General features: G+C 38.7%; 1 protein-coding gene across 4 annotated transcripts in view; it reads right to left on the reverse strand.

The window, feature by feature from the left end:
- The window catches only part of WDR7 (WD repeat domain 7), a 371,332-nt gene that overhangs the window by 175,309 nt on the left and 180,516 nt on the right, over positions 1–15,507 (reverse strand). The gene's annotated exons all lie outside the window — the stretch shown is intronic.

Consider the following 15,507-nt stretch of genomic DNA (forward strand, 5'->3'; position numbering starts at 1 on the left):
GAACATCAAGTAGTTTTAGAATAGAGGCCTTGAATACAGGCTAAGGCGATTAAATTATATTCTAAAAGCAATGAAAAGCCAGTGAAAATTTTCTAATCCCATGGTGATTACTAGGAAGATCCAGGTGGCAATGTGCATTTAAGAAATCTGCGCTGTGAGAGCCCACAGATACTAAAGAGCTACAGAACAGGGTAGTGGCAGTGAAAATGTAAAAGAGAAGGTATTAATCCAGCGATCAATAAAAACTTTGTTTTGTATCTTCATGTTTCACAGAGCTAAGAGGCACAAGCAGGTAGAGAGTCAAACACAGTTTTAAGGTTTCAAATATGAATGAGTGGTGCCAGGAATAAAAATATGTTCAGTTGAAACATACCTGAGTTTAAAATATCCTATGGATAACCAGGAGAGCCCCTGAAAATAACGGCCTGGACAGAGCTCAGCAGAGAGACGAGGTGCAGAGCGGGAACGCTGGACACCACTCCTGGGCAGGGGAAGAGTAATGCTATGTGGCTGGCGGAGTTCACTGGAACGAGGAGAAGCGAACTGAGCAGAGAACTCTGGGGAAGATGTAATTACTATTAAAGTTCAGGAGACAGAAAAGGAGCTGTAGAGAATGTGGGGGAGGAAGACCCCTTTCCTACTTTCTTATTCTGACAAATTTTTACATAGCCTTTCAAGTCGCACCTGAAGAGTCAAGTGGGGCAGCGGGTCTGTCCTCTGTGCTCCCCCAGTGCTTAGTGCAAAGCCTCATGGCAGCATTAAAAGGCTTTCTGTGATCTGCCACTTGTTATATCTTTTACCCCAGAGCCTACCGCAGGATGCCCCGTGTGTGTGTGTGTGCAGTGTATGTATACATGTACACGTGTGTATACATATGGTGCTGACAAAATGTATTTAGTTCATACGTGTGTCTGAATACGCACGTCAGAGTATCCTGCTGCCGACATATTCCTGGTTTCCATGGAGAACCATGCTCCAAGGGAAATACTAAATCAGAAAGCATTGTTTAATACTTTCCTTTTTCTCTGGTATAAAAGAACCAAGAAGCTCTACATATTGCCTCAAACAAAGATAATTACTCTGGAATGTTTGGTAATGAGACTGACACGCAGCCCACAGCGCTAAGGTAACTGGAATGTTTGGTAATGAACCTGTAGAGGATTCTAGAATAATTAAGCCAATACATTTCAGTCTCCTTCCCAGGGAGGTTCTAGACATATTCTCGGAGGGTCCTCATTCCTAACTTAAGCTGACAAAGAAGTAATTAGAAGGTGTAAAGGCAGGTATCTCCCCCATATGTTATAACTTTCTCCTTCTAGGTTACAAAAAGAATTATATGAGGGGGAAAGGTAGCCATAAGCAAAAATTTTAGAATAGCTGTGGTCTCAGCTAATAATCTCTACTTCTCAAAAATGTACCGGAGAAGAGTGAGGGAGGACAGTAAAAGGGCATTAACCTCTGGCTTTAAAGTATTGTTGTTTTTCCTTCGAGAAATTTTAGGAACTTTAGGTGGCTATTCAGTACTTTGTTACATGTCATAGGTATCAATATGGAAAAGTCTTAGTAATTAGAGGTAAACAGGCTAGAAATATAAACTAACAATAAATCTTCCACTTAAGTAAAATGTGGATCATTCCTATTAAATCAAGGAAGATGTTAGAAGTTACAGGACCTTCAGGGAAATGAAGTTGATTTCTTCAGTATAATAAATAAACACAAAGGACCAACAGCTATGAGTCTGAGTACTCAGACTGTGTCAGGGCACAATAATTATTTCCACAGAGTCAGTCTTAGAAATTTTAGAAAATTGTTAGAAATTGGGGGAAGTCTTATTCACCACTCCTCTAGTTTCCTTCAACAGATTTTCCCTAAGCGCCCCACCCCCCTTGTAGGTCCACACTTAATTCAGTGCTCCCAGGTACTAAAATGACTTTTTTAATGGATGAATCTAGGACACAGAATTTGTCCAAAGTAGCTCAGCCCCTTCCCCTTTCCTTGGGATACCTTGTAGAGAGAGGACGTTCTGCTCCGCTCTTACAGTTGTGAGTTTTATAGAAGCAGGCGCACAAAGGGGAAAGGCAGAGGTTTGTCAGCATAGCCTGTGATGAATAATTAATTTCACTGTAAAATGTATTCTGGAAGAACAAAGGGCCAAGAATAGCCCAGATACTTCTGAAGAAAAAAATGAGGGAAGCTTTGCCCTACTGGATATAAAGACAAGTTGTAAAACTACAGTAATTAAAACAGCATGGTTTTGGTGCAAGGATAAATTTACCTACAGAATAAAATAAGGAGTCAAGAAACAGAATCCAGACATATACAAACGTCATAAAAGAAAGGGTTATTTATATGAGTAAAAATAAAAGTAGAACTCTACCTTAAGCCATATGCAAACATCAACTATAGGTGGATTAAGAACTTAAATGTCAGTAGCAAAAGTTTCAAACATTTAGACAAAAACATGGATGATGATATAGGGAAGAATTATATTAAGTTCCTAAAAGCAAATAAAAAAAATGAAAGAGGGACAAATTAAATCACATAAAACTAAGATCTCCTTTTCATCAAAGCACCTTATAGAAATAAAAATAAAATGCAGAATCCAAAGGAAGATACATGTCATGAATAAATTGATGAACTATTAGTATTCTACATATAAAGACTTCTACAATTTAAAGACAATGACCAATTAAAACAAATGGGAAGCAAACTTGAACAGGCATTTCATGGAAGAGGAAACAGACATGCTCAAACTCATTAGTAAGCATGGAGACAAAGGGCACAGTAAGATACCATTTTATAAAGCTCATCATTTACATATCTTAAGACATAGCAATTACAGTCTTAAGTATACACTCAAGAGAAAATTGTATGCATGTGTAGAAAAGACATGGATAAGGATGTTCATAACAGCACTGCTTGTAATAGTAAAACCAAACACAAAACCCTAATAACTCAAATGGCCATTCACAGTAAAATGAATAAACAAATTATTTTTTCCTATTACTATTATTTTAAATAGTAAAGATGACTGAACCACAGCTACATAGAACATAAATGAATCTTTGTAATGCAATATAAAGTGGAAAAAAAAGCAAGTACCAAAAGATTATATATACTGAGACAGCTTTTTATAAAGTTTAAAATAAGTGAAACTAAACAATACAGTGTTTAGGCAAACCCTATGCAAAAGGCAAGATAAAACGGAAAGCAAAGAAATAATAGACATGAGATTCAAGAGAATGGTTACCTCTAAGAGAAGGCAGGAGGATGGAACAGGGCAAGAACCCACATGTAAGTATAAATGATTGGCAATATTCTAGTTCTTGGTTTGGGTGGTGTGGCGGGTTCAGGTGCAACATAGCAATTAAAATTGGCTAATTGATAAATAGAATATATTTTAAGTTAGGTAAATGAAACAGGCCCTTTAATTTAATGGATCAATAATGATTGTTTTGTTGCATTTAGGTGTCTGAGTTAAATAGGGGAAACATCCTAAAAGTAAATAGGAAATGAAAGGTAAATTATTTATATGTACTGTATATAGCCTTTTAAACCATTAAAATCAAGGTTAAGAATAATGTTTATGATAAAAGGCTAAGTAGAGGATAAAACATTAGGACACAGAATTATGTATTCCCTAAAATAACTTTAAAAATGCATAGGAAAGATAACTGGAAGAAATTTATTTCTCTGTTAATGGTTACTGTATTGAGACAGTGGTATTATTATAGTGGTATTAAAAATATGGTATTCCATATTTCTCTAGCTTTTCTGTTTTCTAAAATTTCTGCAAAGTAATTTATATTCCTTTTGTAATCTTAAGTATTTAAAATTTCATACATACAAAGAGAAAACTTTTTAAGGAAATTTCGTATTTTGCCTGAGTCCTTCGTTTTCGCATAAACCCAAGAACTTGTAACTAACATTTACAAGTTCACTAATAATTCAATGAATTTAAATCTATTTGCATATTTATGTAGAGCAAACAAATTGAGTGGCTATGGTAACTTAATGTTGCAGAATGTTAACTGGAATTAAAATTAAAAATTAAAAAAAAAACACAACGAAGTGTAGAAAATATTTTTTGAAAAATAAAATCATGCTAAGGTACTTATTTAGTTGGAGCCTTAAGTTCATCACCAAAAGCGTTTACATTTTTATCTCAAATGAACGTAAATATCCACAGATATTCAGCAAACTAAATATTCTAGTATATATATCCATATATGCATATGTATATATGTATTTTTTCTACAAATATGAACTACATTTATACTTGCAATATACTTGTTTAAACCATTACATTAACGTGTCTCCAGAAGGGCCTAAAAAAGTGAGGATTATTCTGGCAATATTACTTTTTTTTAAAAGATTTTATTTATTTATTTGACAGACAGTGAGAGGGAACAGAAGGAGGGGAAGCGAGAGAAGGAGAAGCAGGCTTTCTGCTGAGCAGGGAGCCCGATCCAGCGGGGTTCTATCCCAGGACACTGGGATCATGACCTGAGCCGAAGGCAGATGTTTAATGACTGAGCCACCCAGGCACCCCTATTCTGGTAATATTAAAAGTAATGCTAACATCTTGATATTTAGATGAATATTAAAATGTAGTAAATATCTAAGATGGCGTTAAAACAGATAGTAATTGTTATTTACTATAAAGGAGGTACCCAGGATGCTTTCTTACAAGACACAATGAATGAACTGACAGAATTAGAAACTTCTAATCAAAGCCCTCTTGCCAGCCGAGGGCCAACTATCCAGAAAGAGGCTACAGGCATTCCCATGTCATTCCAGGGTACTTCAGTGTACATGCGTCTATGTTTGTATGAGGACTTCGATCAGCTTCTAAGTGGTACAAAAGAAAACACCTTCTGATCAATCAGCTACCACGTCCTGGGCTCTGCCTCAGGTATTTTACACGTTTAGGTGGTACGGCCTAGAGGCCAAGCCCTGGCATTACCAGACCAAACCTGAATTCCAGCCTTTCCGCACACAAGCTGAGTGAACTTATGTAACATACTTAACCTCTCTGAGCTTGAGACCTCTCATCTCTAAAATGTGGACAACATATATATCTGAATAGTTTGTCAGGATTAAAGAGATAAAGCATCTAGTTCATAATACTGGAGACATAATAAATGGTAACCATTATTACTTTATCTGCAAATCAGTAGACTGCCCCCTATATCTGGAGTTTTTAGAACATTAACAAAATAAATTAAAAAAAAATTATTGGCAAAATCAAGTTCTATTTAAATCTCTAAAAGTGATAAGCTGAGGTGCCTGGGTGGCTCAGCTGGTTAAGCTACTGCCTTCGGCTCAGGTCAAGATCCTGGAGTCTCGGGATCAAGTCCCATATCGGGCTCCCTCTTCAGTAGGAAGTCTGCTTACACCTCTGACCCTCCCCCCTCTCATGCTCTCTCTCTGTCTCTCATTCTCTCTCCCTCTCAAATAAATAAATAAAATCTTTAAAAAAAATGGTAAGTTGCATTTAGTTTAAGTATAGGTAAAGCTTTTGTTTGCTTTTCCCCAACCCAGACCTCACACTCATAATTCTGATAAAAGCTGAAACTAATGCCAAATTATAAAGTAAGGACCAAGTTTCCTTTGGCTAGGGCTGTCCTCAATGTGCAAGCCCCTGAACAAAACCCAGTGAACTTAAACACCTTAAGTAGTTTAAAGTCACAAAGTCCAATTGTTGACATACCTTTCTGGTTACTACCTGGAGGTAGAAATGATTTTTGTAACCTTACAAAAAAATGTTCTCCTGGGGAGCCTGGATGGCTATAGTCAGTTAAGCGTCCAACTCTCAATTTCAGCTCAGCTCGGGCCCCACATTCACCAGGAAGTGTGCTTGAGATTCTCTCTCTCCCTCTCCCAGCCCCTTGCCCCTCTCCTACTCACTTGCACATGTGTACACACTCGCTCACTCTCTCTCTCTCAAATAAATTATTTTAAAAAAATGTTTTGGGCCCCTGGGTGGCTCAGTTGGTTAAGCATCTGCCTTCAGTTCAAGTCATGATCCTGGAGTCTTGGGATCCAGGCCTGTGTTGGTCTCCCTGCTTAGCGGGGAGTCTGCCTCTCCTGTGCCCCACTCCCCGGCTCATGATCTATATCTCTCTTTCTCAAATAAATAAAATCTTTTTTTTTTTAAGATTTTATTTATTTATTTGACACAGAGAAAGAGAGATCACTAGTAGGCAGAGAGGCAGGCAGAAAGGGAGGGGGAAGCAGGCTCCCTACTGAGCAGAGAGCCCAATGTGGGGCTCGATCCCAGGACCCTGAGATCATGACCTGAGCTGAAGGCAGAGGCTTTAACCCACTGAGCCACCCAGGTGCCCCAATAAATAAAATCTTAAAAAAAATGTTTTCCATCTCAAGATGACTGGCAATAACAGGAAATGAAGTCATAGCCTAGGGCCCTTCAGTAGGTCCATATTTAAGGCATTAGTTTAAAAAAAGATTTATTCTACTTCCCACTTTTATCTTTTTTAATCATTGTGGTTCACTCATTATTTTCTATACTTCTCCACTGCACTTCCATTTTAGAATTCTTCATTTCTCCAGAGAAACCCACTAATCCAATGTCACAGATGCGTCTCATTTCACAATCCCTCAATGCCCCTTTGTCTCTGTCTCAGGATAACCCCTTTCTTCTCTTGACTCTTGCCCTGGTAGCAACTGTACACAGCTTCCTTCCTGGCCATTATGAATCCTTTTGGCCTTACATTTTTGTATGCTCACCCTATCATTTACTCCATGCGGACAAAACCATACTATATTCGAGATATGCCATAAATAGTTTGTCAACCTCAAAAGTAAGCGGCTAATTACTATAGCTTTCATTTTATACGGTCATTTTCTTCTCTAATGAGATTTCCAGGTACAGAAGAATGTAGATCATTAGAATTTGATCTACTCTGCAGAACTTGTGCCAATGCTTTGTCTAGGTTTTAGATAATATTAAAGAAATAATAATCCTAAATAACCACACTGTAGCTAAAGGTTATTATTAGTAGGAGGTACATACAAAAGTATTAATGATAAAATGATATGATGTCTGAAGTTTGCATTAAAATAATCCAGTGGAGGGGCACCTGAGTGGCTCAGAGGGTTAAGCCTCTGCCTTCAGCTCAGGTCATGATCCTGGGGTCCTCAGATCGAGTCGACATTAGGCTCTCCGTTCAGCGGGGAGCCTGCTTCCCCCTCTCTCTCCGCCTGCCTCTCTGCCTACTTGTGATCTCTGTCTGTCAAGTAAATAAGTAAAATCTTTAAAAAAACCAAAATTTCATGTTTTATATATTGCTAATTTTTTAACTTAATCCTGGTGTCTCACTTTATAAAACAAAAATTTAAAGCTAATGAGATAAAATTTCAAGACATAAAGTGATATTTATGGTTAACATGTGGTTCGATATATTAAATATGCAAAATAATTTACATCACATTTGCCCTAAGTTCCTTAAAATGGAGAATGTAGAAACACCACTTGGTTATAATTCCAATTCATGAGAATCTGTGTGTCTGACCTTAAAACAGAGACTAGATCTCATCTTTTTCCAATTTTTTTTTTTAAAGATTTTATTTATTTATTTGTCAGAGAGAGAGAGGGAGAGAGAGCGAGCACAGGCAGACAGAATGGCAGGCAGAGGCAGAGGGAGAAGCAGGCTCCCTGATGAGCAAGGAGCCCGACGTGGGACTCGATCCCAGGACGCTGGGATCATGACCTGAGCCGAAGGCAGCTGCTTAACCAACTGAGCCACCCAGGCGTCCCATCATCTTTTTCCAATTTTGAGTACATGCATCAAAACTGAAATTAGTGCCAAATAATGAGCGAAAACTTTTTAAGGTTTTTTTTTTTTTTTAAAGATTTCTGCTACAGGGACAATTTTGTTGTCCACAATGATGAGTGTGCTCTGGGATCAAAATAAAGAAATATAGGGACGCCTGGGTGGCTCAGTTGGTTGGACGACTGCCTTCGGCTCAGGTCATGATCCCGGAGTCCCAGGATCGAGTCCCACATCGGGCTCCCAGCTCCGTGGGGAGTCTGCTTCTCCCTTTGACCTTCTCCTTGCTCATGCTCTCTCTCACTGCCTCTCTCTCAAATAAATAAATAAAATATTTAAAAAAAAATTAAAAAAAATAAAGAAATATAAAATATATGAATTTATTTATTTATTTTTTTAAAAGATTTCATTTATTTATTTGACAGAGAGATCACAAGCAGGCGGAGAGGCAGGCAGAGAGAGAGAGAGGAGGAAGCAGGCTCCCCGCTGAGCAGAGAGCCCGATGTGGGGCTCGATCCCAGGACCCTGGGATCATGACCTGAGCCGAAGGCAGCGGCTTAACCCACTGAGCCACCCAGGCGCCCCAGAAATATGAATTTAGAAGCAGGTACAAATTTAGTCATTAAAATTCTTGTATTCATGCCCCACCAGCAGATGTCCAAAACTGTCAAAAGAAAATCTATGCTTAACTTCCGCATGTCATTTAGTTATTCAAAGGTGGTAGGTCCAGTTTGGTGCAACCATTATATACTGTTCAATAAACAGCAGAGAATCTGGACTTAATATTCTCTGAGCATCACACTTGTGCTTAAGAATAAAATGCCTAAGGATCAAAGAACATGCTTTTGGGTATAAGAAAGTGAAAGGCAAGCAAAACAAAGCTATTCTGAAATAGAAATTTTAGCATACACTCCCACACTGTTTGCTGAGTTCCTTAAAATTAATTCATGCAAACCCAGATTTTCTTTTGCATATCATCATCACAGTGTTTTGAAATAACCTTATTTTTGTTTGTAACACTTTTTGGCAATTAAGAAACAAATGCTTAAACATCTCTCTCAAAATTTTGCCTGAATAGAAATGTCCTAGCTTTTTCATTTTACATTGATATAATCCACATCAGTTATAGTAATATGCAGGCTCATAATATCTTCCTATTCCTAAAATGAATCAAATTGTCCATTTAAAAATGGTTAATTTATGTTACATGAATTTCACATAATTAAAAATTAAAATCTTTCAATATCTAAATTTATTCCCAAGCTATTTTTTTCACTTATTTTTCCCATGTTTTTCTTAAGTCCACTAGTAATGATCTGATAAAGGTGGCATTTTTAATACACGAATAAAAATTAGAGGTTATAAAACTTGTTTAAAATTTAACAATAGCAAATTGTTAAACAGATTCAGCTTGTGACATTTTTACTTAAATTTGTTGGTGATTACAGCTGATGAGAAACATTAATAAATCCAATAACATTTTTCTACACGGCCATTTTGAAATGTCAGCCATTGCTAATCAATAGACTTCTTTTCTCACTGGTCACAATGGCTCACAAAATGGTCACAATGACTAATTCTGAGATCTCTTTACAGGCCTTACCCATAAAAAGCCTGACCCAAATAGTTACTAGAGTTGTGTGTTTATGCTTCTTTACTAAAGAAGGAGACAATTATATTAATGACAATAGCCTCAGTTGTTTTTAAGATGCAAATGACTGAAATGTGAGCCTCTTTTAGATTAAGACGCCCCAATTTTTTTTATATATATTTTTTAAAGATTTTATTTATTTATTTGTCAGAGAGAGAGAGGGAGAGAGAGCGAGCACAGGCAGACAGAATGGCAGGCAGAGGCAGAGGGAGAAGCAGGCTCCCTGATGAGCAAGGAGCCCAATGTGGGACTCGATCCCAGGACGCTGGGATCATGACCTGAGCCGAAGGCAGCTGCTTAACCAACTGAGCCACCCAGGCGTCCCAAGACGCCCAAATTTAACTGCATTTTAACTGCACTGACATTTGTCATTCAAACAGATGTCAACTTATAAACCTGACAAAGTATGAGTTGTTTATAATACAAGTTTGCGATGTGACAGATGTTTATCAGTCACAGCTCTGAGTGGTCACCTTTGATTATAAGACATTTGGTAATTTTTTGTGAAACTGTAAAAATTCACAGAAGAATACACAAAAAAATGATAACTCTATTAAAATTCCAATGAATGGTCTCATGAAAATGTTATTAGTTTGTTCTAATTTGAAGTTATACAGGGGTATAAAAATTCCCACTGACAAATGGGCTAAAGCATCTTATTTGAAGTTTTATCTGAAGGACTTCTTTCAAAGAAAAGAGAATTATTACAAAGCATAAGTCACCCAAAATTAATACTTTCTGTCATACTATCTTACTATCCTTTTTTTACTTCTAATTTTACATGAAAGATGCAAGGAAGAATATATTCATATTTAATATTTCTAGAGGTTTAGTCTATTATTTCAGATTTCAATAAAAGTACATATTTACGATGTTGCTTTTTATACCATAGCTATTGCTGGATATGGTAGATAGTTTCTCAAGGAGTAATCAGATGCAAATTAAAAGCTTCTTTGATGTCTCTATAACTGGCCGGTTGAGGGAATCACAACCCAAAATGTGTGCTGACAGGATCTGCCCTAACCCTCCGAAATAAGGCCCAGCAGGAGCCCATCCAAGGGCTGACTCATGTGGCACCAGCATTGTCCCCAACAGTGGGTTAGGGACTAGTTGGTTAGGAGAGGCAGATGGTTTCATTTGTTCTATATTTTCACTCTTCACTAAAGTTTAGGTGAATACCGGCCAGAGAAAGGGGAAAGTACTGTTACAGCACCTGTCACTTTTATTTCAAAAACGACCAACTCCTGTTGAAAGAGAATAAGGAAAAATCTGCTAAATTCAACTTTAGCGTGTCAGTAAAACATTGGCTACCTGACTACTTCCTAAGAGACTACACAAAGCTTTCTATTAGTCTTCATGCTTTTTCTTTAAAATTAAACTCTTAAAGCTTTAAAACTATATCTCATATTTAAAGAAAATATTCTCAGCAAGGATATGGTATGTTGATAAACATGTAAGCTCCTTTACATCCTCCATGAATCAGATGCGGTCAACTGCTATTTAATTAAAAAGAAACAAAACAAAACACCAAAGGGCCTGGATTCTTTTCTCCTATCCTAATCTAAGTTTTCTTAAAGTGATATTTTAATACAGTACATGAATAACCTTATACCTGATTTACTATGACTTTCTGCTAATTTTAAAAACATAGTAACATAAGACCTAAGCTTTAAATTGAGCATATCAAGCATTTACACATTCTTAAAAATACCCCATCAATAAATATTTACCATGACACTCACAACATATGCAAAGTCAGAAATGCTACTTTTTACATATTGTTGAAATATATATAAAATTTCTTGATATCCATGAGAAGATTGTAATATCTGCTCTATCACGAGACAATCATCCAGTCAATAATGCCTGAGGCGACTCTGGAAGATCTGGAGATGATTACCGCTATTGGTTGCTAATTAAAAAATCATATAAACTGCAGTATCACCACAACTCAATGCATTTCAATTTGAATGCTTGTAAGTTAGACTCATTACCACAAATTTAACTCTCATTACTTAAAACCTAGCTGTCCATAATTCCAAGTATTCTGACATCAGCAGGGCCTATGAAGAAAGCTCTTTGAGTATTCTTAAATACAAGATGGAGTTCCGATACCCGGGTGGCTCAGTCGGCTAAGCATCTGTCTTTGGCTCAGGTCATGACCCCAGGGTCCTGGGATCCAGCCCCACATCACACTCCCTGCTCAGCAGGGAGCCTGCTTCTCCCTCTGCCTGCCACAACCCCTGCTTGTGCACTCTGTCAAAAAAATTAAAATCTTTTCTTAAAAAAAGAAGAACAAGATGGAGATAGCACCTAGGTGTTTCAGTTGGTTAAGTGTATGCTTTCAGCCTGAGTCATGATCTCAGGGTCCTGGGATTGAGCCCTGTTTCAGCCTCCCTGCTCAGTGGGGACTCTGCTTCTCCCTCTGCCCCTTCCCACCCCGACCTCCCTGCACATACTCTCTGCCTCTCTCTCAAATAGATAAAATAACCCCCCCACACACACACACACACAAAACGGAACAATGTGGAGAAATTTGAGTTAGGTGGGTTGGCATGTACTGAATTAAAGAACTGAAGCTACACAGTAATGGCAGGGCTGGGGGCCAGGTGGACTAGCTCCTAGCCACATGCTTCAGCAGGCACTGGGGCCTGGTCCACTGGTCTACAATTAACTGGACATAATGTCACAGCATTATGACAACACAGAGGCTTGTTCAGCACATTCATGGAGGATATAAAGCTCGAGGAATAACTAACCCAGTGGATAGCAAAGATTCTTAGTCTGGATGATGGTGGAAGTGAACAACAAACAAATCAAAAAGGATAAATACCAATTCCTGTTCTTACACTGGGAAGACTTGAATTAACGGCACTTGTTGTAAAAATGGAGTTTAGGGGGTTTCATATTTAGCAGAAGTAAAAAAAATGTGGACACCTTCAAAAGAAAACCAACTTAATTTCAGAATTACAATACCCAGATAAAAGAAAGCAACAGTCCCATAATACTTGCACCGGTCTGCAAGTGCTAGTGTGCTCAGTTCTAGTGCTAAGGTCTAAGAAATATCACTGATACACTAGAGTAAGTACAGACAACTGGAAGAGGGAAGGGTCTAGAAACTATGTTATATGAGAAGTGGCTGAAGGACAAAGAGAGAACATGGGAGGAGAAATTCTTTCCCAAATATACATACACACACGAACAAAACAAGCAAAATATGGAAGGCATGACAGTATAGACAGTGAGTCCACCATTGCAAAGGTGTGTGTACAGTGGGAGCATCCAAAGGTGACACCCCCTCCTTCCATGACCTCCATGACCCTTCTATCATTCCCTCCCCTTGAGTGTGGGTGGGATCCAGGACTTGCTTTTAACCAATAAAATACAGCAAAGTGATGGGATGTCCCTCCCATTAATTCGGTTATGTTTTATGGCACTCTCCTAATTTGGTTACAATAAGCATGCACAAATTCACCTGGTGACTTTGAAGCAGCAAACTGCTACCATGGGAAATGCCTATGCGAAGGGCCACTTGGTAGGGGACCGTGGACAGCCTCCAGGAACTGCACACCTCGGTCCTACGTCTGCAAGTAACTGGATTCTACCAATAAGCAGTGAGACTGGAAGAGGACCCCCAAACCTCATATGAGACCCAGCCCCGGCTAACGCCCTGACTGCAGCCTTGTGAGACCCAGAGCAACAGATACAGCTAAACTGTGCCGGACTCCCTGACCCCTGGAAACTGTGAGATTATTTTAAACCGCAGTATTTGTGGTAATTTATCATGTAGCACTAGAAAAGCAATACAGTGTAGCAGTAGGGGCTGGATAATCTTTATGATCAGTGACGTAGTATGAGGAATTCCTTGTCCTGGGAAAAAATTGCTCTAGAATCTAGCTACCAGATTATGAATGAGGTCTCTCCAACCCTATGAAAATGTAGCAAAAATGGGGGGGGGGGACTTTTATATGGCACATGAAGGAATTTATCTCGACACTAATATCTCTACACTAAATTCATAATAAAGCAACAACATGAATCACTTTACTTCGGCTCACATTTGCAAATGTAAGCATTCTTTTTATTGGAATGTTTTAATATTAGGTAATAGCTTATTTTAATCGTAAACCTAGAGGACTTCAAATAACCAGAATGTCTCAAACAAATTTAAGAAATTCTAAGAAAAACAGCTTAGAGTATTCAACTTAGCTCTTCGTTACTCTGTGTAGGCCTCTATTGGGCTGCTCCTGTGCTGCCTTCGCTCAGGCCCGGGCAGCGGGCTCCTGGGCGGCTGCAACATTCTCCACCTAACTGGTCTCCCTGCCCTCGTTAAAGGGTATAACCCCCACTCGCCCCAGCACTCACCTCCGATATATTCAGCACCTACGGCCAGCATGCTTTGACTAATGGAAAAACAGATTACACTTTTACCTGGCTTAAAACTCTTCAATGGTTCCTAATTGTCCCCTGAATAAGGATAAAGCAGCTCAGCATGACATACAAAGCCTTTCATCATCTAGCCTCATGTTCAGTCAATCCTTTAGGAAGTCCCTTTAGCCTTTGGTCAGCCCTGGCCTTGCTCCATGCTATATGCATCCACGTGAACCACTGACACTTCCTCCAAAATGCTACACCACCTCTGGCTCTCTCCCTCCCAAGCCCTGACTCCAGCCTGGAAAATCTCCCTGCCCATGCTTTTCACCTGTCTTGAATTGAAGTTCAAAGATGCTCACCTAGTGCGTCATGAAGCCCTCAGGGGCACCCTGCCGGGCCTGTCTGGCCACACTGAAGACCATGCTTCTGTAGGCGCAGACATCTGCCAGATACACCACTGCGTTGCGAGAGGAAATGCTACTTTCTGCACATGTCGTAGTAAAAAGTCTGCTTCAGCACCAAGCCAGGTCCTTTGAAAGATCATGTACTTACTGGAATGTGCAAAGACTGCTACATGAATAGATCTACGCAAGTCAGACGTACATCTTAGTATCACAAACATCAAAGATGCAAAATCCTGTACCCATGCATGTAGCACGGAGGCAGTGATTAACGCTACTGTCACAGATGCTCACGGTGCTGCTGGATCTTGGGCTGTAAGCCTGCGATCCTCTTTATAGACTAATTTTTATTTTTCAGAAGTTCTCTTCCCTATCCCTAAGTCAGTCAATAAATTCATTTCTTGTTGCATGAGAAAATAATGAGTAAAGCGTTAATAGCAAAGATACTTGCACAAGTAATGACAAGTAACGTCAAGCCAAATTCTAAAAAACCCAAATTTATCATGAGAAATAGCTCCCCATGAACAGGAAAATGACTCATTTCATTATGTGTTGCATGCAGTGAAAACCCACAGAAGAGTATAAATGTAACTGTATGATGAGTTGTATACATCTTACTCCAAAACATCAAAAAAAAAATTATTTTAGGGGACGGATGGTAACAAAATTAATACAACCAAAACACTGGGATAAAACTCAAGTGTGTAGGAAGGCTCAGGGCAGCTGTACGGATTCTCACTTTTCCTTCTAAGTGCTCCCAAATTGTATTTAAAATCCACTGAAGATTTTTGGTATACCTGAACAGTACACTAACCTGTTCAGACTTTCTTAGATTTCTATTTATCTTTGTTTTTAAAAATAAAGACTTTTGTCTGTCTGAAGATTGTTATTTTCATTCATCACATTTTCTTTTTCAAAATTAACCAAGAGCGATTCTGTGACCACTGCAGCCAGCATGCAAGTGATGAGATCACGAGGAGAAACTAACAAGATATGTAGGTTTCCTTTACTCAGGTACTCACATCAACTGAGCATTTTTAATGTCTCTCTCCCTCCTTCCATCTTATACCCTGGGACACCCTGTTGGAACTCTCTTTCCTTTGTTTTTTCCTTTAGAACAGTTAGGGAAAAGGATGGGAAGGAGAGTGGGCGGAAACACACACTAAGCTTGTTTCCAGCTCATTCCAACCTGGTGACATTAATTTATGTCATCCTAGCAATGGGCTGATTAACCACAGGAATAAGGGCAGATACTGAAGTCCCACACCAGGCCCCCTGTATTCCACAG

The sequence above is a fragment of the Lutra lutra genome, chromosome 12 (genome assembly GCF_902655055.1).
Source record: "Lutra lutra chromosome 12, mLutLut1.2, whole genome shotgun sequence".
Lineage (NCBI taxonomy): Eukaryota > Metazoa > Chordata > Mammalia > Carnivora > Mustelidae > Lutra > Lutra lutra.